We start from the raw sequence: 23,555 nt of genomic DNA on the forward strand, positions 1-23,555 counted from the left end.
CATGCAGGAACATGTTGAACAGCGCTTCCGGGTTCCTGGCACTCTCAGCTGCCAACAGCCAGGTTACTGAGGGGCTGGTAAGTTATTATTGTTGTGGTAGGCTGCCTAACAGACAACCCGCGGAATTGCTCCAGCAATGTATTCAACGCTCGGTCAATGCATTTGGCCAAGGTCTGGACCCCTTCCATAAGGTCACGAAGCAACTCCTCGTGCCTTCCAATGGTGGCTCCTTGGGAGGAGATGGCGTTGAGTAGTTGGTCCGAGTCTGCTGGGTCAGTCATGGCCAGTTCGCACTATCACGTTTCAGGGAAGACCCAGATGCAGATCATGTCAAAGCAACAAAAGGTTATTAATAGAACAGGGAGCAGGCAAAATGACAGGTCAAGGGCAGGCAGAGGTCAGTAATCCAGATCAGAGTCCAAAAGGTACAGAAGGGCAGGCAGTCTCGGGGTCAGGGCAGGCAGAGGTAATTAATCCAGGGTGGTGTAACAAGGTACAGAAAAGGCAGGCAGGCTCAGGGTCAGGACAGGTGACACCTGGAGGGGGGTTGAGACAAGCACAAAGACAGTTGAAACAGATCAGGGTGTGACAGACAAAGAGAGTATATATTTTATATAACGGAATCCCCAAGTTCCCGGATCCAGTCAAGTTGTAGAATAGAAATGAGTGTAAGACAAATACATTTTCAAAACTTGTCTTTTCCTTTTTTTCTCTTTACGACAGCTGAAACTTATCAAAATATAAATCAATTTAATATCCAACCTAGTGTCTCTGCCTTTAGATAGCTTTTGTTCATGGCTGGCTGGCCTTACATTTTCTGGTTGGTGATTGGCAGAGTGTCCAGTAGGCCAGTTCCTTGAAGACTCCCCCTGTACCGTCTAGAGGTCCACCGTTATTGATTTCCTGCTTGTGCTCAATGCTTGACCTGCCAATCAATGGTCAGAACAGTGGGATGTCAATGGGAGTGAGCTGACGACGTGTGATGCTTGGCAGACATGTAACTGATGGTACTGAACGAGCAAAACATATTAGGAGAGAGATGGCAAAGAGGACAAAGAGAGCAAGAAAACCCTGAGCGTGAGAGCACTTTTCTGAGTTACTGTCAGAGAAAGTAAAGTTAATCTTAAATTAAAAGTGTTTGAGGTGCTTATACGTACATTCTAGAGATTGAGCAAAATCTCATCAGTTGGGAGAAAATTGTCTCGCACCAGGCAATGGCATGGTCTGGGTTCTTTATTTTCTGTAAACGTGCAGGCAGTGTTACTTACTGTACTCGTTCTATTCAACTATCAAGTGATTAGTTGCAAAGAGTAATCTACAAAGATTCATCTGCCCTGCAGATGGTGGACTGGACAACTTTTGAGAAACATCACATTTTTTTATTTCTCAGTTCAATTTCAAAGACCTACTCTAAGGGAGAGACAAAGTAAATAAATAACATTTTATTTTAAGTAGAGTGTGGACTTACTGTATCTAACGGTAAGCCCACTTAGAATGCTGCATGAATGGTCATACAGCAGAATCCAGGAAAAGCTGACAAACCAATTCTTGTTAACGTTATTAAAACCAAAAGAATACAACCTCAGTCATGGACTCGTGGTCATGTATTCTTGCCTCCTTTCACAGTCTTTCTTTGGTATTGGGAGGAGAGGCGATGGGGAGGGTGAATGGATTTGTGACTTTGTTTGGATCCCAAACAAAGAATTGAATTATGATGCATCTGTTACAGTACTTAGTCAATTTGGGGAATCCAGCTAAACAGATTGCATGAAGGTGACCCAATAAACCCAAATGCATTTTTTTTTCAATATGACCAAGAATATAGGGGATGTTCAAAAATGCTTTGAGTAATATTCTGATAATACCTTAAAAAGCACTACAAACAACAATGAATATGGAAAAATTACAATTCATTAGCTAAATCATATGTAAAAACAACTTAAACTTGTTTAGCATCATTGATGATCTATTTAAGAGAGCAATTGTTTTATTTAACCTTTATTTAACTTGGCAAGTCAGCTAAGAACAAATTCTTGTTTACAATGACTATCTAGGAACAGTGGGTTAAGCTGCCTTGTTCAGGGGCAGAATGACAGATTTTTACCTTCTCAGCTCGGGGATTTGATCTAGCAATCTTTCAGTTACTGGCTCAATGCTCTAACCACTAGGCTACCTGTCACCCCAAATACATATACAATATATTTTATTCATTAGGATGTACATTTACCAAAAAGGAAATGCAAAGCGTACAGTCACACACATATATCAACATTGAATGGCTAGCAGTACGATTAATTAGATTAATTTTCTCCTGCAGTTGAAAAAACTTTTCCTTGTGAGAGATACAGTATTGTGTCTGTGTTTAGGATGAGACTACAAACTATTTGAAGTAATTTAAGTTGGGGCTGTTGATGTCACAAATGACCTTCTGACATAGTTAACAGAGATAAACAAAACGTGATATATTTCATAACCTTGTTGTTGTAGTGGTTGCATTCCCCATTAATATGCCCTGCTCTAATCCTTATGGACTAAACAGCTTTAAATATATATCTTCATAAATACTTTGTAATGCTAATGTCTGCCATGTTCCCCGAAGTTACAGGAAAAGCAGAATCTGATAGTCTCTTTAGAAAGTCTGCTGGACTCCAGCTGAACAAAAACGTGCATTTACTTGACTCACCTTATGTCCCAATACTTCTGACTCACCTTACAGTAGGCTACGTTCTCAGTTGAGGCAAATATCGGTCTCGGTATGTGCTCAGACCTGAACCCTAACTTGAGATCTGCATGCTTGACTCACATTTGTAAGCAAATACACATCTCAAGTTAGGGTTCAGGCCCCAAGGGATCATAATATATTTTCTTATTGAATGTTATTCTTTTCTGAGAATCTTACAGAAGATCATATGGTATACACAGAGCCTTTTATTTTTGAAAAACACACAAGTAACTTCTTTCCATAACTCTAGAAGGATGGTCCTAGAAGATATTCAGCTGATACATTGCTATTTTGTTGTCAAGGGTACAATGTCAGCAGAATCAAACATGCTGGCGATAGACCTAGCATCAAGCTGTCTTCCAAAGAAACACTATATACAGCTCCCTGACAGTTAGGAGAAACTGCCATTAGTGCCATATGCATAATTGTACACGCACTACTACCAAGTGTCAGTGGAAGACAACCTGCAGTATTGCTCTGACGACTATGGCACATTTGTTATTGTGAACCATCAGCAGTTCAATATGTAAATTAAGTGGCTATAAGTGGGGCATTTTATTTTTCTTCTGCCATGAAATCACTCTACCTACCTTGGTAATGACCAACCTAGGAGAAGGTTTTAGAGTCAATTGTTTCTTATAGAAATTAATCTGAGACATGGAAATCTGTGAACAGAGCAAAAAAGTTACAATTGGAAATATTGGAAAAGTATCATGAAGTTTCACTCTGTGATAAGCATTGTTTTTGTCAGTAATGACCAACCTAGAAAAAAAATCACCGGTACACAATATTCAATGTAAAGAAAAAACTGCCAGTCAAGCATAAAAAGGCACAATTTATTTCATTCTTCAGTAAGCTGCATAAAAACAAGATTTAACAAAATCCCATTATAAGTACCCTTTATAGTTGTGTATAAAGAGTCTGTAAATTAGAGAAATTATCAGTTAGTAAATTAATAGTTGTAACTCATAAGCAGGTCTCTCTTGCAAATTACAATTTATTATCAGGAGAATTTACCTGTATAAATTAAGGGAAAATAAATAAAGCAATCGGTTGAATTTCTTCTTGACAAATGTTACCCTTACCCAATATTACAGTGCATGGTCAGCAATTTGGATGATCTTCAGGGTGAAAATTTGATCTCACTGACATTATGGTGTGTGAGGAGCTGACAATGCTTTTTGATTAAAAGCGTGATCGTCATTAGTGATTGAACTTGATGTGCATGATAGGGCAGTGCACGATTAGACAGAGAGAGAGAGGCTTGGTTGAGCAAGGCTGGGGGCACCCATCCCGAGAAGACAAGCTGAGGAGTAATTAAGCATTAAGGCGCAGCAGGAGGCCTAGTAACATGAGCTGAACCCCGATTAGAATGATTATCAGAGATAATTCACTCTTATAAGGACATAGCAGACTGTAGAATATCACGCAATGAGACAGGACTTGATACTTTTGTAGGGGTGGGTGGTATGCTCAGGGCCGGCCCTGGGTTTTTGTTGGCCCTCAGCAAAATCTTGTTCTGGGGTCCCCCTATGCTGCGACCATACACTGCATGATTATGCTGCATCTGGGAGCCAGTACTATGCCATAGAAAGACACGTGGAAATGTGTGTCTTTGATCAAATGAATGGAAAAAACTCTCCCCACATGCTCACCTCAGAGATGCACTATAATATCAGAGTCAGCTACCGTAGATTGAAGCTACAGACATTCACAAACACAGCCTGTTGGGACTGTGGAAGATAAGCATGGCATCCAGACAAATACAGCACTTGACTTTTCTTTCTTGTCGGCAAGTGTTGCACAGGGATTACAAAGTCAATGCCTGTTTCTCTATTTAAATATAACATCCATTTAGAAAAAACTCCACCACTCTCGTTAGAGTGGAATCAATCATCAGCTAATTTTGCTCGGCTGCTCATGTGAGAAGTGGCTGGGAGTCCAGGTTCCCTTGACAGGCCCTGGTTAAAGGAAAGGGCTCACGCACTGCCGCACATAAATCCTAACATCAAACCAGACACACATTAGGACTCCATTCAATCCGTATCACGGAAGTTCAGTATTACAGTGAGATTGAAATTTAAAGGCAATATTCCCGCGTTAGCGCAGACTGCAGTCACGGTTAATGCTGCATACGTTGGCTCAATCAGAAATGACCTTTTCAGTTGGAACTGACAGCATTTTAACTACTTTGCAGATATGAAACAGAAAATCATAATATCAGTCAAAAACATAAAATTCACAGTTTATGCTACGAAACCATCTTTATAAGAGGTTTAAAAATACGTCCTATTTTACAAAAAAATCCATAACGTAGAGTAAGGCATTGTTGGCAGAATAGATTCATGCAGCTAATGCATGAGTGATTACAATTCACCTATACATTACTTGTTAATAAATATTACTATAGCAGGTTGTAAATCATAACTGAAACAGAATTTCAACAAATACCCGACTCTACATCATTCCCAAATATTCTATTCAAGTTTTAAAACGTGAAAAATGACCATATCTACATTACCTTCAGAAAGTATTCACACCCCTTGACTTTTTCAAAATGTTCTTGTGTGACAGCCTGAATTTAAAATGGATTATATTCAGATTTTGCGTCACATACCTACAAACAATACCCCATAATGTCAAAGTGAATGATGTTTTTTTTTATGTTTACAAAGGAAAAGCTGAAATGTCTTCTGTGAATAAGTAGTCTACCCCTTTGTTATGGAAAGCCTAAATAAGATCAGGAGTAAAAATATGCTTAACAAATCACGTAATAAGTTGCATGGACTTACTCTGTGTGCAATAATAGTGTTTACCCATAAGAGTCTAAGCCTTGAGGGGGGGGGGTTTACTAAGCTATATAGAATTGCTTTAAGAAGGTCATACCAAGGATCATTTAGCTATTTGATTTTTAATTTTTCCCGGCCTTACTGCTATTAGCCCATACAAATGCAAAAAATCAGAAGGAAGTTTGTTCTGAAATGGCTGTCTTATTTCTTAGACATATAAGAAAGATCAGGAAACATTAGTTGATTTTTTTCAACTGTTGGCAGGGGACCTTCAGATGATGCTTGTGAAGCTTGTAGGTGTAACAGAGTAAAATGTGTTGGTGAGAGTCTCACCTTTACACAGGTGGGTCATAATAGTGTGCCCAAACTGTTCCGACACTACCAATAGAAGTTGGCAGATCAGCTGTACCGACTTCAGACGAGTCCCAAGACGCTTGTGGGGGTCGTAAAGCAAAATAACTTTGTGTTCATGAGAGTCACATCTTTCCATAGAGGAGTCATAATAGCTTGTAGGCCAAACTTTCGGATGCTACAGACGATTTTGTGAGAAGACCAATTTTCGGGATGTGTCATGGTCTGCTCTCTAGGTTTGTCAATGTTGTGAATTGAGATGCAGCCTATGCAAAAAAAAAAATATATCTCTAGCTTATTATGCTGATTAGATTTCAGCGGGGCCTCTGACATCGACTTAAAGGGGTTAACATGATTTTTGAATGTCTACTTCATCTATTTCATCTCTGTACCCAACACACACAATTAATTATCGGTATAGTCCCTCAGTCGAGCAGTGAATTTCAAACATAGATTCAATCACAAAGAACAGGGGGGTTTTCCAATGCCTCGCAAAGAAGGGCACATATTTGTAGACGTGTAAAAAAAATTATATCCCTTTGAGCATGGTGAAGTTATTAGTTACACTTTGGATGGTGTATCGATACACCCAGTCACTACAAAGATACAGGCGTTCTTCCTAACTCAGTTGCCGGAGAGGAAGGAAACTAGTCAGGGATTTCACAATGAAGCCAATGGTGACATTAAAACAGTTTCAGAGTTTAATGGCTGTGATAGGAGAAAACCAAGGATGGATCAACAACATTGTAGTTATTCCACAATGCTAACCTACATGACAGAGTGAAAAGAATGAAGCCTGTAAATCATACAAATATTCCAAAACATGGGCATGGTTGTCATTGGCAAGGCCTAGGTCATTTTATAGGATAAAAATAAACGTAATAGAGCTAAGCACAGACAAAATCACATTAGACCACCTTGTTCAGTCTGCTTTTCAACAGACACTGGGAGACAAATTCACCTTTCAGAAGGACAATAACGTAAAGCACAAGGCCAAATAAGACTTGAAAATGGTCATCTATTAATTATCAGCAACCAACTTGACAGAATTTGAAGAGTTTTTAAAATAATAATGTGCAAATATTGTACAATCCAGGTCTGCAAAGCTCTTAGAGACTAACCGAGAAAGACACACAGCTGTAATTGCTGCCAAAGGTGATTCTAACATTTATTGACTCAGAGGTGTGAATACTTATGTATTTGATATATTTCTGTATTTCATTATCAATAAATTAGCAAATATTTCTTAAAAACATGTTTTCACTTTGTCATTACTGGTATTGTGTGTATATTGGTGAGAAGAAAAAAAAATATTTAATCAATTTTGAATTAAGGCTGTAAAACAACAAAATTTGGAATAAGTCGAGGGGATAATGAAATAAAATATATCTTATTCTTCCTGAGGGTGTAATTGATCATATCTTGATCATATTTAATGCTACTAGAACTCTGTCAGTTTCTCTTTAAATTCATATTGCGCAATCTGTAACGCTTCAGCGATACAGATTGAATAGAGCCCTTAAACACTTGTTTGTTTGTGTTGAAATGCTGTACCTAATACATTGGCACAATTGCCCCAGAATTTTTGGGCGCAACAAAATTAGATTAAATGAAACTTATCAACAGTTGCTCACAATACATACACACAGAGGCTTTGTACCAATGTACATGTACCTTTTCTCAGAAGATGGAGAGGGAGGGAGAGAGAGAGACGGAGAGAGATTGATCGTAATCACCATACAAACTGTTCAAGTATTCTTCTCCTGTCCACCCAATCTATCACAAACACCAAAGGTAGGACTGACAGTAGATATAAGGAATTCTCTTTTCCATGGTTTCTCCCTGGAGGTTCTGATAACATCTGCCCGCTACCTTCTCTTTGTTCCTGCATGTCCATGCTGGGCCACAATGTAATGTCCATATTCACGCCCACGCGCGCACACACACACACACACACACACACACACACACACACACACACACGCGACACACACACACACACACACACACACACACACACACACACACACACACACACACACACACACACACACACACACACACACACACACACACACACACATACACATACACATACACATACACACACACAGATACCTCAAGCGATGTGCACACACCCTCCACATAGTATCCACTTATAGTGCTAAATTGACAACTCTGTGGGATTTGTGGTATTGGGCAAAACACTGTCAATTGCTATGCAGATAATAGAGCTCAGAAATAAATGGGAACCTTGCATCAGAATATAGGCTGTATGTTGAGTGTGCGTCGAGGAGTCCCTGTAATATAATGTGAAATGAACTTGTCCAAGACACGTAAGACTTCACAAGCGGTTCCAGCTGCTCGTCTGCAGCATGATATGAAATGAAATCTTTCCAGTCAATTATGCCAGCAGCGTTGTGTGCCTTGACACATTGATAGACTGAAAAGTGTCTCCTAGACTGATCCAGCAGCACATACTGTAGAACAATGTTTATTCTCGCTACCCCCTCCCCTAAAGTGAAATTTGCAATTCATAACACTGATGTGTTTGCAAAATCAACATACCATGCAACAGAACAGAAGTGTCTGTGTCCATGTTGTTTATTAAGCTTAAAACATAATTTAACCCAATCAATATTTTCTTTACCCACTTAGGGTAGGGTTTCTGGTGTAGGTACAGTTTAACCAGAAATAATTGCAATACTTGTTACACTTTCATGGTAAAATTGTAATTACATAGATATGACCTATTTAGTACCTTTACATTTCTTCGGGATTCACTCAAAGAAGGAGTACCATTTGTTGCAATGTAGCTAGTACTAGCCAATTGGGTTTCTGTTATTTTAAATAATTACTTATAGGTTCCAATGGTTATCAATTCCTCAGTAAAGATTATGTGACAATACCAGCTGCAATTTCCCTATGCAAAGTTCCCTATGCAAACTAAACATCACAGCTGCCTGCCATCCATCATTTTATTTTTACTCACTCACCAAATGTTTTAAATCTTGTCCACTCCCTTTCTGTCCTTGACTTCACACATGGATTCCAAAGGGTAAATACAATTTCAGCTCAAGAAAAGTGGCTGTTCCAAAGACGTTGATTTTAGAGAATAAGCAGAAGCAGGAGTATAAACTGCTCAGAGAAGATGAGCAGAAAGCTATTATTTTCCACTTTGATCATTTTTTAGGGATTGCTTTGTCTTTAAAACAGTCTTGAAACAAATGTTTTTCTAGAAACTCCTCTGCAGGGAGAGTAATCAGACTACATTAACACTCATTCAACTTTTAGGAAGATGTCCAGTGTCTGCTACAAGTGTCAAACTGCTGATTCAAGTCAACAAGTACAATGCCTGTTGAGAGAGCCAGAGAAGGAGGGAGATGGAGAAGAAAAGAGGGAAGTTTGAAATGAACAGTACAAATTGGTGTGGGGCTAGCCTATTCTCATTTGACTTTGTCTTCATTTTTCTTTAGTTTAATTTCATATATATATATTTAGTTTTTCTGCAACAAATCCATTGTCGATATATTTCAATTGGGCTACAACACAGTGAAAGTGTATTAGAGTATACAATACACTAAAACACAGAACATGTATTGTGGTCCCGTGTGGCTCAGTTGGTGGAGCATGGTGTTTGCAACGCCAGGGTTGTGGGTTTGATTCCCATGGGGGACCAGTACTCTTTGAAATGTATGCACTCACTACTGTAAGTCGCTCTGGATAAGAGTGTCTGCTAAATGACTAAAATGTAAAAAATGTAAATCTATTGTGGATTTATGGGTAATGCTTATCCTCATTTTACCAAAGACTGCCAGTTTAAAGATTTTAGTTATGAAACTGTCAATAACAATCAGATCTAGTTATCAGACCTGGCTAAGACAATGCATATGAAAATGACATTTTGATTTTGGCATTTCTAAAACAAACACATGAACATTTGGTCCACTACACTACAGCATGATGGACAGCAAGCAGGACAAACAAGAACACAAGGAGGATTTAGACATTTCCTCTGGTGTGAAAAAACAACCCCAGAGAAAAGTGTGATGGACGGATTGGAGGAGGCTCTGAAAGAGCTGTTGAGAGGATGCATTGCGGGAGTGAAGGCAAGTGAGGAAGAAGATGAAGTTGACAGATATTATGTCCTGCTCTCACACTCGTTGAAATCGTGTGACATCCCTCCCAGCTGACAGGTTTGGCAGGAGTCGGGAGAAAGGGAGAGCGAGAGGGGAAGGGAATTGCCTGCAATGAGGCAGAGATGGCGAACAGCTGAGAGCCTGATGACACAAGTCCTAAGGCTCTCTCCCAGATCAAGAAGAGTGACTCCCTGAAAGCAACGCTAGTGACACTGTGATAAGGGGGACTTTCAATATTACTCTCTCTAATTTACTATGCCATGAACATTAGCAGTCATTACTACTGATCGATTAGGGCTTTTTGAAGTCGGTTCACTTTTGGTTAGATTATTAACAGCGATTTTAGGTTTCATTTTCATTTTCATTTTAGATTTCATTTCATTTAGATTTCATTTTTATTTTTTTGATCTGGATATTCCAAAGCCAAAAATAGTGAACATTCAATTGTCATAACATTCAAAATGTTCCATTGTCTCTGTCAGGTCCACATTGGGTAGATGTAAAAAAAAAGAAGGAAATTCTTATGAAATAATAACATATTTCAGCTGTGTATATTACTTACATTTTTATTTGATTACTTTATTATTTTTAATTCCTTAAAGTCATCATTTCAAATCTGTTCAGACTGTAGTAGTCAGACAGCGTTATCTCTGTACTCTCCAAACTGTAGAGTCTTTAGTCATCCTATTTAGCTAGGCTAGACTGCCTAAATATGCTGCAGAGCTATCTGACAAAATCATTTTACAAGTTCTTCAAAATAAACTGAACAAAAATATAAACGCAACATGTAAAGTGTTGGTCCCATGTTTCATGAGCTGAAATAAAAGATCCCAGAAATGTTCCATACACACAAAAAGTTTATTTCTCTCAAATGTTCTGCACAAATTTGTTTACATCCCTGTTAGTGAGCATTTCTCCTTTGCCAAGATAAATAAATCCACCTGACAGGTGTGGCATAAAGAAGCTGATTAAGCAGCATGATCATTACACAGGTGCACCTTGTGTGGGGGACAATAAAAGGCCACTCTAAAATGTGCAGTTTTGTCACACAACACAATGTCACAATGTCTCTAGTTTTAAGGGAGCGTGCAATTGGCATGCTGACTCCAGGAATGTTCGCCAGAGCTGTTGCCAGAGATTTGATTGTTCGTTTCTTTACCATAATCCACCTCCAAAGTTGTTTTAGAGAGTTTGGCAGTACATCCAACTGACCTCACAAACGCAAACCATGGGTATGGCGTCGTGTGGGAGAGTGGTTTTCCGATGTCAACGTTGTGAACAGAGTGCCCCACAGTGGGGGTGGGGTTATGGTATGGGCAGGCATAAGCTATGGACAATGAACACAATTGCATTTTATCGATGGCAATTTGAATGCACAAAAATACCGTGATGAGATCCTGAGGCCCAATTTTATTTAAGGTATCTATGACCAGCAGATGCATATCTGTATTCCCAGTCATGTGAAATCCATAGGTTAGGGCCTAATGCATTTATTATAATTTACTGATTTCCTCATATGAACTGTAACTCAGTAAAATCTTTGAAATTGTTACATTTTGCATTTATACTTTTGTTCAGTTGTCACGTGTGCTCCCTCTCCGGCTTCTAGGTCACCAGGCTGCTCGTTATGGCGCACACCTGTCACCATCGTTACGTGCATCAGCGCATTATGACACTCACCTGGACTCCATCACCTCCTTGATTACCTGCCCTATATACGTCACTCCCTTTGGTTCATTCCCCAGGCATCATTGTTTCTGTCTGTGCGTTGTTCGTGTTTCTTGTTTTGTATTACGGTTTCATTTATTTATTCAATGATTCACTCCCTGAACTTGCTTCCTGACTCCCAGCGCACACGTAACATCATTATATATACGGCATACTTTCAAAAACTGTCTTTATCCCTTTCTCTTATCGTTGTGTCGTGTACATTCCTCTCTCATGTGGTCTATTTTTAATCCCAGTCCCCGTCCCCGCAGGAGGCCTTTTGGCTTTTAGTAGGCCGGCATTGTAAATAAGAACGTCTTAACTGACGTTTCAGCACTGAACTAGGTTGAATATTTGGTTAATGAAAACTACAACTCTCTTCAGCCCAGCATCCCACATAGTTCTTGTGTTGATTTCTTACCTGAATGATATGAAACACGCATTGGGGTCCCCAAAAAACTGAACTAAACGGAGTTCAAGTAATCGAACCGACATCGGTCAAAGGAGTTCAAGTAATTGAACCGACATTGGTTCCCCCTTTGCAAATTAGACCACTATATTAAATACTGCTCACATTCCCATCACTCAAGTGCGTTTTCACCTTATGCTACTTGGTCACTGGCAAAGTGGAGTGACAGAAGTTTCATTAAAACATTGCACCCTTTTGCAGTTTGGCTTGTGCAACCCATCTCTGGCATAATGCCTCACAGAGTCATTACGGGGCTTCAAATATTGAGTACTCTATTTGAGCTGTAGAGATGGACTTGCCTGTCACAGATGGTATGACTGTTGTACCTATTATTGTGTTGCACAACCAATATTGGGATCATATCCCATTTAGGAGACTTGATAATTGTGTTGCATTCCTGTCAGTTCTATAGGAATATGAATATGGAATTGACATACTATGGATCATTTAGTTATTTGATTTGGAATCTTAGAACCCCCTTATGAATACAGTTGAAGTCGGAAGTTTACATACACTTAAGTTGGAGACATTAAAACTCGTTCAACCACTCCACAAATGTCTTGTTATCCAACTTCAGTTTTGGCAATTTGGTTAGGACATCTACTTTGTGCATGACACAAGCAATTTTTTCAACAATTATTTACAGACAGATTATTTCACTTATAATTCACTGTATCATAATTCCAGTGGGTCAGAAGTTTACATACATTTACATTTACATTTAAGTCATTTAGCAGACGCTCTTATCCAGAGCGACTTACAAATTGGTGCATTCACCTTATGATATCCAGTGGAACAACCACTTTACAATAGTGCATCTAAATCTTTTAAGGGGGGGGGGGGGGGGTTAGAAGGATTACTTTATCCTATCCTAGGTATTCCTTAAAGAGGTGGGGTTTCAGGTGTCTCCGGAAGGTGGTGATTGACTCCGCTGTCCTGGCGTCGTGAGGGAGCTTGTTCCACCATTGGGGTGCCAGAGCAGAGAACAGTTTTGACTGGGCTGAGCGGGAACTGTGCTTCCTCAGAGGTAGGGGGGCCAGCAGTCCAGAGGTGGATGAACGCAGTGCCCTTGTTTGGGTGTAGGGCCTGATCAGAGCCTGAAGGTATGGAGGTGCCGTTCCCTTCACAGCTCTGTAGGCAATCACCATGGTCTTGTAGCGGATGCGAGCTTCAACTGGAAGCCAGTGGAGAGAGCGGGTGAGCGGGGTGACGTGAGAGAATTTGGGAAGGTTGAACACCAGACGGGCTGCGGCGTTCTGGATGAGTTGTAGGGGTTTAATGGTACAGGCAGGGAGCCCAGCCAACAGCGAGTTGCAGTAATCCAGACGGGAGATGACAAGTGCCTGGATTAGGACCTGCGCCGCTTCCTGTGTGAGGCAGGGTCGTACTCTGCGAATGTTGTAGAGCATGAACCTACAGGATCGGGTCACCGCCTTGATGTTAGTGGAGAACGACAGGGTGTTGTCCAGGATCACGCCAAGGTTCTTAGCACTCTGGGAGGAGGACACAAGGGAGTTGTCAACCGTGATGGCGAGATCATGGAACGGGCAGTCCTTCCCCGGGAGGAAGAGCAGCTCCGTCTTGCCGAGGTTCAGCTTGAGGTGGTGATCCGTCATCCACACTGATATGTCTGACAGACATGCAGAGATGCGATTCGCCGCCTGGTTATCAGAAGGGGGAAAGGAGAAGATGAATTGTGTGTCGTCTGCATAGCAATGATAGGAGAGACCATGTGAGGATATGACAGAGCCAAGTAACTTGGTGTATAGCGAGAATAGGAGAGGGCCTAGAACAGAGCCCTGGGGGACACCAGTGGTGAGAGCGCATGGTGCGGAGACAGATTCTCGCCACGCCACCTGGTAGGAGCGACCTGTCAGGTAGGACGCAATCCAAGCGTGGGCCGTGCCGGAGATGCCCAACTCGGAGAGGGTGGAGAGGAGGATCTGATGGTTCACAGTATCAAAGGCAGCAGATAGGTCTAGAAGGATGAGAGCAGAGGAGAGAGAGTTAGCTTTAGCTGTGCGGAGAGCCTCCGTGACACAGAGAAGAGCAGTCTCAGTTGAATGCCCAGTCTTGAAACCTGACTGATTAGGATCAAGAAGGTCATTCTGAGAGAGATAGCAGGAGAGCTGGCCAAGGACGGCACGTTCAAGAGTTTTGGAGAGAAAAGAAAGAAGGGATACTGGTCTGTAGTTGTTGACATCGGAGGGATCGAGTGTAGGTTTTTTCAGAAGGGGTGCAACTCTCGCTCTCTTGAAGACGGAAGGGACGTAGCCAGCGGTCAAGGATGAGTTGATGAGCGAGGTGAGGAAGGGGAGAAGGTCTCTGGAAATGGTCTGGAGAAGAGAGGAGGGGATAGGGTCAAGGGGGCAGGTTGTTGGGCGGCCGGCCGTCACAAGACGCGAGATTTCGTCTGGAGAGAGAGGGGAGAAAGAGGTCAAAGCACAGGGTAGGGCAGTGTGAGCAGGACTAGCGGTGTCGTTTGACTTAGCAAACGAGGATCGGATATCGTCAACCTTCTTTTCAAAATGGTTGACGAAGTCATCCGCAGAGAGGGAGGGGGGGGGGAGGGGGAGGAGGATTCAGGAGGGAGGAGAAGGTAGCAAAGAGCTTCCTAGGGTTAGAGGCAGATGCTTGGAATTTAGAGTGGTAGAAAGTGGCTTTAGCAGCAGAGACAGAAGAGGAGAATGTAGAGAGGAGGGAGTGAAAGGATGCCAGGTCCGCAGGGAGGCGAGTTTTCCTCCATTTCCGCTCGGCTGCCCGGAGCCCTGTTCTGTGAGCTCGTAGTGAGTCGTCGAGCCACGGAGCAGGAGGGGAGGACCGAGCCGGCCTGGAGGATAGGGGACAGAGAAAATCAAAGGATGCAGAAAGGGAGGAGAGGAGGGTTGAGGAGGCAGAATCAGGAGATAGGTTGGAGAAGGTTTGAGCAGAGGGAAGAGATGATAGGATGGAAGAGGAGAGAGTAGCGGGAGAAAGAGAGCGAAGGTTGGGACGCCGCAATACCATCCGAGTAGGGGCAGAGTGAGAAGTGTTGGATGAGAGCAAGAGGGAAAAGGATACAAGGTAGTGGTCGGAGATTTGGAGGGGAGTTGCAATGAGATTAGTGGAAGAACAGCATCTAGTAAAGATGAGGTCAAGCGTATTGCCTGCCTTGTGAGTAGGGGGGGAAGGTGAGAGGGTGAGGTCAAAAGAGGAGAGGAGTGGAAAGAAGGAGGCAGAGAGGAATGAGTCAAAGGTAGACGTGGGGAGGTTAAAGTCACCCAGAACTGTGAGAGGTGAGCCATCCTCAGGAAAGGAACTTATCAAGGCGTCAAGCTCATTGATGAACTCTCCAAGGGAACCTGGAGGGCGATAAATGATAAGGATGTTAAGCTTGAAAGGGCTGGTAACTGTGACAGCATGGAATTCAAATGAGGAGATAGACAGATGGGTCAGGGGAGAAAGAGAGAATGTCCACTTGGGAGAGATGAGGATTCCAGTGCCACCACCCCGCTGGCTTGATGCTCTAGGGGTATGCGAGAACACGTGGGCAGACGAAGAGAGAGCAGTAGGAGTAGCAGTGTTATCTGTGGTAATCCATGTTTCCGTCAGCGCCAGGAAGTCTAGGGACTGGAGGGTAGCATAGGCTGAGATGAACTCAGCCTTGTTGGCTGCAGACCGGCAGTTCCAGAGGCTGCCGGAGACCTGGAACTCCACGTGGGTCGTGCGTGCTGGGACCGTTTGTATGCGTTTGTATGGCCTGTGCAGAGGGGAGAGAACAGGGATAGACAGACACATAGTTGACAATTACAAATTCCTCAAAAATACAAAAACTTCCATTTTTCAAACATATGACTATTTCACAGCATTTTAAAGACAAGACTCTCCTTTATCTAACCACACTGTCCGATTTCAAAAAGGCTTTACAGCGAAAGCAAAACATTAGATTATGTCAGCAGAGTACCCAGCCAGAAATAATCAGACACCCATTTTTCAAGATAGCAAATAATGTCACAAAAAACAAAACCACAGCTAAATGCAGCACTAACCTTTGATGATCTTCATCAGATGACAACCCTAGGACATTATGTTATACAATACATGCATGTTTTGTTCAATCAAGTTCATATTTATATCAAAAACCAGCTTTTTTACATTAGCATGTGACGTTCAGAACTAGCATTCCCACCGAACACTTCCGGTGAATTTACTAAATTACTCACGATAAACGTTCACAAAAAACATAACAATTATTTTAAGAATTATAGATACAAGATTCAAAAGGCACTCGCACATCTGAGCAATCTTGTTACAGGTGCATGGCAACAGTTGAAACTGGATGAATGAAAAAAGGAAACCGCACACTGTTCTTGATAGTATCACTGATATTTAATAAGCTTACGTATCGGCCTAACGGCCTTCGTCAGAGCTTTTGTGAATTTTCAGAAAACAGCACCTCTATGTAGACCTAGCCCCACCCACATCCGTTCCACGTATGGAAAGGGGTTGGAGGCAAAGGAAAAATAAATAAGTGCTACCAAACATAACAATATGCATTTCACAAATATTACAAAAGTGTATAGACAAGACGTACCGAACACGTCCATAAAATCACAACGAGGACATAGCAAGTTTTCATTAATCATTGGGTACATCATACGAAAAAACAAAGTAATCTTGAATAGGAACATATTTTAAATTCACAACATAACATACATAGGCATTTCATCATTAAGTCCTTTAGGAAATAATGTCTGGAGGGTGAAAATCCCAAAACATTCTCTTTTGCTCAGAGTATTATTAATATCACCTCGCCTGTCTGATATCTTGACTTTCTCTATACCACAAAATCTAAAGGTAGAAATGTCATGCTTTTGGTCATTAAAATGTACTGCGACTGGATAATCTCTGTCGTTTCTCCTGATTGAACTTTTATGTTCACTAATTCTCTGTTTGAGAGAGCGGGAGGTTTTACCGACAAAGCAGAGCCCACATGGACATTTAATAATGTAAATAACATGGGTGGTGGTGCACGTGATGATATCGTTAATTTGAAACCGTTTTCCTGTGTGTGGGTGGCAGAAATATTCACACTTCATCATATTGTTGCACTGTGCGCATCCTCTACATTTATAGCTACCATTTGGTAGCGGGCGTAAAAGAGCCTGGCTGATTTTCTTTCGTGGCTGGCAGTTGGCATGAACCAATTTATCGAGCAAATTGCGACCTCTCCTATACACAATGAGTGGTGGATTCTTTTCTGAAAATTCACAAAAGCTCTGACGAAGGCCGTTAGGCCGATACGTAAGCTTATTAAATATCAGTGATACTATCAAGAACAGTGTGCGGTTTCCTTTTTTCATTCAAGAATTATAGATACAGAACTCCTTTGTGCAATCGAGGTGTCCGATTTTAAAATAGCTTTTCGGTGAAAGCACATTTTGCAATATTCTGAGTACATAGCCCGGCATCACGGGCTAGGTATTTAGACACCCAGCAAGTTTAGCACTCACCAAAGTCAGATTTATTATAAGAAAAATGTTATTACCTTTGGTGTTCTTCGTCAGAATGCACTCCCAACGACTGCTACTTCAATAACAAATGTTGGTTTGGTTCAAAATAATCCATAGTTATATCCAAATAGCGGCGTTTTGTTTGTGCGTTCAAGACACTATCCGAAGTGTAAATAAGGGTCACGAGCATGACGCATTTCGCGACAACAAAATTCTAAATATTCCATTACCGTACTTCGAAGCATGTCAACCGCTGTTTAAAATCAATTTTTATGCAATTTTTCTCATAAAAAAAGCGATAATATTCCGACCGGGAGCGGTGGTTTTCATTCAGAGATAAAACATGGAGTCCCCTCGTGCACGCGCCTGAGTCTCACAGTACTGTGACCAGCCACTATCCAAACGCGCTACTTTTTTTCAGCCAGAGCCTGCAAAGCTACGATTCAGCTTTTTTGCCGCCTTCTGAGAGCCCATGGGAGCCGTAGGAAGTGTCACGTAACAGCAGAGATCCCCTGTAATGAATAGAGATAATCAAGAAGGCCAATAAATTGGCAGACAGGCCACTTCCTGCATGGAATCTTCTCAGGTTTTGGCCTGCCAAATGAGTTCTGTTATACTCACAGACACCATTCAAACTTTGAGTGTTTTCTATCCAAAGCTAATAATTATATGCATATTCTAGTTTCTGGGCAGGAGTAATAATCAGATTAAATCGGGTATGTTTTTTATCCGGCCGTGAAAATACTGCCCCCTAGCCATAACAGGTTAAAATCTGACACCGCGATTGCATAAAGGAGTTCTGTATCTATAATTCTTTAAATAATTGTTATGTATTTTGTCAACGTTTATCGTGAGTAATTTAGTAAATTCACTGGAGGTTTTCGGTGGGTATGCTAGTTCTGAACATCACATGCTAATGTAAAAAGCTGTTTTTTGATATAAATATGAACTTGATTGAAGAAAACATGCATGTATTGTATAACATCATGTCCTAGGAGTGTCATCTGATGAAGATCATCAAAGGTTAGTGCTTCATTTAGCTGTGGTTTTGGTTTTTGTGACATATATGCTTGCTTTGAAAATGGCTGTGTGATTATTTTTGGCAGGGTACTCTCCTGACATAATCTAATGTTTTGCTTTCGCTGTAAAGCCTTTTTGAAATCGGACAATGTGGTTAGATTAACAAGAGTCTTGTCTTTAAAATGGTGTAACATAGTCATATGTTTGAGAAATTGAAGTTATAGAATTTTTGAGGTATTTGTATTTCGCGCCACTCGATTCCACTGGCTGTTGACTAGGGTGGGACGCTTGCCCATAGAAGTTAAATTAAATGTATTCCAGGTGACTACCTCCTGAAGCTGGACGAGAGAATGCCAAGAATGCAAATCTGTCAACAAGGCAAAAGGCGACTACTTTGAAGAATCTCAAATGTAAAATATATTTTGATTTGTTTAACACTTTTTTGGTTACTACATGATTCCATACGTGTTATTTATAGTTTTGATGTTTTTATGTTTTTATGTAGAAAATAGCAAAAATCTTATTGTTTTGATGTTTTGATGTTGAAAATAACAAACATATAGAAAAACCCTGGAATGAGTATGTGTGTCCAAACTTTTTACTGGTAGTGTTGATATATTTTTTACACATATTTAACCGCATTTTTTGTGTCGGTACAAAACTACCTTCATAGTTCCATTCATTTTTTAAAACCGGTACCTGTTACCTTCAGACGGTTTCTGTGAAACTTGTGGGGGTTGTAGAGCAAAATGGAAACACCGTCATGTTCATTAGAATCTCCCCTTTCCACAGTGGGGTCACATTAGTTTGTAGCCCAAATGGTTCGGATGCTATAAACAGAAGTTGGCACATCGATGCTACAAGCAGAAGTTGGCTCATCGACGGTACCGACTTCAGACGAGTCCACTGACACTTGTGGGGGTTGTAAGAGTCTCCCCTATCCATAGAGTGGTTTTTTGTGAGAAGATCGATTTTTGGGTTGTCTCATGGTCTGACAAACATTGCTCTAGCTCTGACACCTTTCACCACAGAAACAGAAGTGTGACATAGGTGGATTGAAATGCATCAAATGCAAAAATTCTTAAACTGACTGATATTGATGGGGATTTTTTTTATTATTTTACTTATTTTAACACACCGTTGCATCAATCGAATCTAGGTGTTAACCAGTGTGTTCCCAGTGGGTTGGCTGTATATTGTTTATTTTCACATTTCAAATGTATAAATGGACTAACTAGGGTAAGACATAGAACTCGAAGGTCCACAGTTTGGATATAAAAATAAAGTAGACATTTTAAATATTTTATGATTTGTAATTGTATTTTAGAATTATAGAATTATAGAAACTTGTAAAGCATTGGAATTCACAGTAAGCAGGTCTGTGCTAGTAGGTCCCCTACCAATTTTATTGACATACATTCTTAGAAAAAAGGGTTCCAAAATGGTTCTTCGGCTGTCTCCATAGGATATATTTTTTTTTGTTCCAGGTAAAACCCTTTTGTGTTCCATATAGAACCCTCTGTGGAAAGAGTTCTACATGGAACCTAAAAGGGTTCTTCAAAGGTTTCCCCTTATGGGGACAGAACGAAGAATCCTTTTAGGTTCTAGATAGGACATTTTTTTTGTTCCAACTTGAGTGTTGTAAAAAATGCACCCCCTCCCCAACGTAAAAAAATATTTCCATGACCCCCCATAGAATTAACTAAAAATAATGTTTATGACCACTAACAATAACTGTAGCGATCCTGTGTTTATACCATTTTGCCATTTCAGCATGATTTTTGTGGCACAGTCTACGCCACGCAGGGCTATGGGCCAGAAGGTTGAGGGTTCACCGACCACCACGGACTAGCTCACTATCACTGCCTGTTCCATTACACTATACATTAGATGATCACAGCCAGTAGCAGACAATGATCAGGTAGGGGGAAATCATTTGGAATAGTGGTCCTGTGAGGCTTAGTCAGTAGAGCATTGCACTTGCAACACCAAGGGTTGTGGGTTTGATTCCTGCTTGGGCCACCCATACATAAACTGTATGCATGCATGACCGTAAGTCACTTTTGATAAAAGTGTCTGCTAAATGGCATATATTATGAATCATATTTCCAACATTTTGTTGATATATTTATAATAATTTGAATTATATGCAACTCAGTTTTCTGTGCCAATGCACCACACAACCACTAAGCAAAGCATACTGACTTTAGGTGGGGGTTTGCATTTTCAACACCACAATCAAATAGACTATGTCAATGTCGACAAACAGAAAACACATCCCTCCCTGCCTTTTAGGTCTACCAGTATCGAAGGTGAGACTTGACAATTTCTGAATGTCATTAAACTTTTTGGTGTTTTGTATCATGCACTATATATACAAAAGTATGTGGACACCCCTTTCAATTAGTGGATTCGGCAATTTCAGCCCCACCCGTTGCTGACAGGTGTATGAAATCGAGCACACGGCCATGCAATCTCCATAGACAAACATTGGCAGTAGAATGGCCTATACTGAAGAGCTCAGTGCCTTTGAACGTGGCACCGTCATAGGATGCCACCTTTCCATCAAGTCAGTTGGTCAAATTTCTGCCCTGCTAGAGCTGCCTGTGCACAGTCAACTGTAAGTGCTGTTAATGTGAAGTGGAAAAGTCTAGGAGCAACAACGGCTCAGCCACGAAATGGCACACAAGCTCACAGAATGGGCCCGCCTAGTGCTGAAGTGCATTACGCGTAAAAATCGTCCGTCCTCGGTTGCAACACTCACTACCGAGTTCCAAACTGCCTCTGGAAGCAACGTCAGCACAATAACTGTTTGTCGGGAGCTTCATGAAATGGGTTTCCATGGCCAAGCAGCCACACAAAAGCCTAAGATCACCATACACAATGCCAAGCATCGGCTGTAGTGGTGTAAAGCTCGCCGCCATTGGCACTGGAGCAGTGTAAACCCGTTCTCACGCGTCACCATCTGGCAGTCCGACAGACGAATCTGGGTTTGGGCCAACTGTAAAGTTTGGTGGAGGAGGACTAATGGTCTGGGGCCGTTTTTCATGGTTTGGGCTAGTCCCCTTATTTCCAGTGAAGGGAAATCAAAACGCTACAGCATACAATGACATTCTACATGATTTTGTGCTTCCAACTTTGTGGCAACAGTTTGGGGAAGGCACTTTCCTGTTTCAGCATGACAATGCCCCTTAGCACAAAGCGAGGTCCATACAGAAATGGTTTGTCGAGATCGGTGTGGAAGAACTTGACTGGCCTGCACAGAGCCCTAACCTCAACCCCATTGAACACCTTTGGGATGAATTGGAACGCCGACTGCGAGCGAGGCCTAATTGCCCAACATCAGTGACCAACCTCACTAATGCTCTTGTGGCTGAATGGAAGCAAGTCCCCGCAGCACTGTTCCAAAATCTAGTGGAAAGCCTTCCCAGAAGTGGAGGCTGTTATAGCAGCAAAGGGGGGACCAACTCCATATTAATGCCCATGATGTTGGAATGAGATGTTCAACGAGCAGGTGTCCACATACTTTTGGTCATATATTGTATGTCTCTTTCCATTCATCAAATGGATGCTGAGCAGTTTAGATGGTGGAATGATATTTTGAACATACGTGCACAGGTAGCCTAAAAGAGACTTTTGAAGTAGCCTAACCAGATTAAAACAGTATGACTGGTTGTGTTTATGCCTCATACTGTATAAAATGTAATACATTTTAAAAGATAAATGACAAATATTTTGGCTATATTGAAGCGTTAGGTTTCAGGTGCACAAGGAATTATCGCTTGGATTGGAGAGGAAGCAGAGACCACATTAAGCTATCCTGAATAACTGGGCCTGTTGGGAGCATATGTAGCCACATTATAATAGGACGATGATCCGCAACAGACAGTGCATCTCAGTATCAAAAAAAAAAAACTGGCCTGCTACTGTCCCTTTCTAGACCTTAAAAACTGTCCAGAGTAGACCCACAACTGATCCAAATGGAATAAATGGAATGAAACATTCAAATCAAAGGTCTTTTGCGCCTTTATTCAAATAACATTTGCACTGTAGTCTAGAGTAGAGTTTGTACGTACTTGAAAACAGTAATGCAATTAATCATTGCATTGTGGTGTTGTAGGCTAGTCTGGGTAGGATACTTGTATTTTCCCTAAACAAGATCAATAGGGGAGATTTTTGTCCCACTGTTCTTTCATGCGCAATGACGTACCTGGCCTCTCTTCTGCCTATCAGCTATTCCTATTTGTTCTTGTGGATTCATATTGAGAATTGGTGCAGCTTTGAATTATTTTATGTGTGGTATGACTGCTAGTTAACCTATTGCAGATCCGGACAAACGATCCACCTACCACTATGTTCACTATGAGTGGTGAATAGAGGGCAGGATGGACATTTAGACTGGTAGACTATATTGACCTGTGGTATAGTAATGGTTTGCATGTGGAAAAGTGTAGGTCATAAGGGAAGTAGCAAAACACCTTGATATAGGGGAGGTGCATGCAAGCAGAGGAGAACATTTGGCTAGGATGGAATAAAGTATATGGTAAAACCTGCAAAAGGGATGTGTGTGCCCAATACCCCACCCGAGTAAATTTCTAACTGTCCCTTATCAAACCTGTTTTTGTCATTGACAAGACAAATGTCACAGAAGGCAGGTGACTGGGAGAGAAACCGTAATGATATTTTAACATCTGGAGCTCGTTGGTCCTTTTGGAGAAAAAAATGGTATTCCCTAGAAGACAGGAATGTAATTAAAGAGTTTCTCTGACTACATTGTAATATATAATATATATATAGGTCCTAATCCAGGCACTTGTCATCTCCCGTCTGGATTACTGCAACTCGCTGTTGGCTGGGCTCCCTGCC

This window comes from Salmo salar, chromosome 10 (assembly GCF_965601325.2).
Source record: "Salmo salar chromosome 10, fSalSal1, whole genome shotgun sequence".
NCBI lineage: Eukaryota > Metazoa > Chordata > Actinopteri > Salmoniformes > Salmonidae > Salmo > Salmo salar.